Source organism: Stegastes partitus, unplaced genomic scaffold, assembly GCF_000690725.1.
Source record: "Stegastes partitus isolate 25-593 unplaced genomic scaffold, Stegastes_partitus-1.0.2 Scaffold2408, whole genome shotgun sequence".
NCBI lineage: Eukaryota > Metazoa > Chordata > Actinopteri > Pomacentridae > Stegastes > Stegastes partitus.
Window position 1 is genome coordinate 42555 of NW_007580139.1, and position 2335 is coordinate 44889.

A 2335-nucleotide genomic window follows, 5' to 3' on the forward strand; every position below is an offset into this window, starting at 1 on the left:
TCACTTCTTCCCTGTTTCCAGTGTTTTTGCTAAGTTTGTGATCTGCTTCTACATCTACTTCTCCCCAAAGAAGCAAAAGATAACTCTGCATTTATAATAACGTTATGGATATTTATTTTATGTAGAGTTTCTTAAGTGTAGTTTGCTTGCAGGGCTTAGTCTTAGTCTTAGCCTGTGTCCATACTGCCACCACCGTGCTTGATGGCAGGTTTGATGGTTTTTTTTCCACCTCCAACATATTTCTGGTCATTGTGTGAATTTTTGTTTGTTTAAGTTTGCAGCTGATCACCTGGACAGAGAGAAAGGCCTTCTGGAGGAAAATCCTTTGGTCAAGAGAGAAGGTGTGGAATGTAGACACCAAACCTACCATCAAGCATGGTGGTGGCAGTATTATGCTCTGAGGCTGTTTGGTGCCATTGCAACTAGTGCTTTACGCAAAGTAAATGGCATAATGAAGAAGGAGGATTACCTCCACATTCTTCAGGAACATCTCAAACTATCAACCAGAAGGTTGTGTCTTGGATGTAGTTGGGTGTTCCAACACGAGAATGATTCCAAACAGACTGTAGTGGTAAAGAAATGGCTAAATAGGGCTAGAAATAGGGTTTTATACTAGTCTTGCTAAAGTCCTGACTTAATCCCCATCAAGAACTCTTGGGCTGTGATGAAGAAGCAAATGCCAAGAAATGTAGTTTAACTGTGCCCAATCTGTTAAGAGGAGTGGTCGAAGATACGACCAGAAGCTCGTGGACAGCCACCTGACAGGCCTGGTTGAGGTGAAAATGGCCAAAGGATATTTAACCAGATATCAGTATTGCTGGATGTATATGTTTGGCTCAGATGATTTTGTCATGGGCTGCGAGGTGGAGCGGTGGTTAGCACCGTTGCCTCGCAGCAAGAAGGTCGCCGGTTTGCGTCCCAGTGAGGACACCTGGGATCTTTCTGCATGAAGTCTCCATGTTCTCCCCGTGCAGCGTGGGTTCTCTCCGGGTTCTCCGGCTTCCTCCCACAAGGTCCAAAAATCATGTTGAGGTTAATTGGTGATTCTAAATTGTCCGTAGGTGTGAATGTGCTTGGTTGTCTGTCTCTAAGAACTTCCCAATGATATCTAATCTGATAGATGACCTAACTTTACAGTAACCTAGCTGCAAATGTCCACATGATCTGCTGGATTTGCATTAACTCTGGTGTCTGATAGGAGCGGTCTCTTACCCTGCGGTTGGTAAACACAGTGTAGCACTCCTTCACCAACACAGCTTTAATAATTTCAGGATCTGCCACCATTAAAGTTGCCAGTTGTCCGTCAAACACTCTGCACAAACACAGCACGGAATCAAGTCTTAGACAATGATAAAAACACTGCATATCTTATAAAGCATCCATGTCAGAATAAAATACAAACATTTGCTTTAGTCTCGACATGGAAAGAAATATTTCAGTATTTCACAGTACACACTGCTAATTGTTGCAGTCATTTGCATTATTACATACACATATTTGCTCTCTCCCTGAGTGGTTTATTGATATATGCAGGCAATTATATTTCTTCAACTCAATTCAGTCAAAGATCTTAAATTTATTTAGTTGCGACATGGAGAAAAATCCTTCTTTAGTAGCTCATGATGACTTGGATTTATGTTGTTACCTTTAGGAAGATATTTGGTTTTATTCATATTATACCAATTTATAACATGAGTCATCGCAGGTAGCTTCTCACACAGTACAGTACAGTCACCTTAAAGAATTACTTCATGGAGCGAAACCCAACAAATCCAGCAATTCCATCAATAAAAGCACTTTATATGTAAAGTCAAAATTAAAATTTGCTCCACCACAATGAAGACTAAAATTCTACTTTTACTTGATTTTCCTAAAACTCACCCCCAGACGTCTCCATACTTGGCCTGGCACTCCCGGTCAAAAGCAATCATTCCCTACAAGAAACATGTTTTAGTGTCAACAGTTGAAAAACAGGTAGGATCAAAGTGCACAAATAAGTCAGGCAGGTTACTGACTCTGATTGATTATGTTTTAATGCATGCCTTTGTGATGCTATACATTGTCCCAATAAACGGCAGCGGTCTCGGTCCTTTTATTCCCACCTTTGAGAAGAACCTGAATGGCAAAATTCCATACCTGAACTCAAAAAGAGAGAGTTACAGATCAATATTACATATGTGTAATGAACAGTTTATAATACCGTGGGACAGTGAAGAGAAAATGACCAAGTAGTGCTTTGACAGTTTACAGAAACAGATACTCACAGTAACACCAGGGCGAAAAGGAGAGCCAGTAAAGTCCATGTTGTTGCTGAAAACAAGTCGAAAAACATCTT

The 2335-nt window shown here is 40.6% G+C and overlaps 1 protein-coding gene and 1 long non-coding RNA gene across 2 annotated transcripts in view; both read right to left on the reverse strand.

Annotated features, from left to right (window-relative positions):
* LOC103374937 (uncharacterized) overlaps positions 1-2317 on the reverse strand; it is an 11098-nt gene extending 8781 nt beyond the window's left edge. The window contains exon 1 of the long non-coding RNA XR_521166.1: positions 2265-2317. This is a non-coding gene — a long non-coding RNA (uncharacterized LOC103374937). The remainder of the gene's footprint in view (positions 1-2264) is intronic.
* LOC103374935 (cytochrome P450 3A27-like) overlaps positions 1-2335 on the reverse strand; it is a 33647-nt gene that overhangs the window by 13306 nt on the left and 18006 nt on the right. The gene's annotated exons all lie outside the window — the stretch shown is intronic.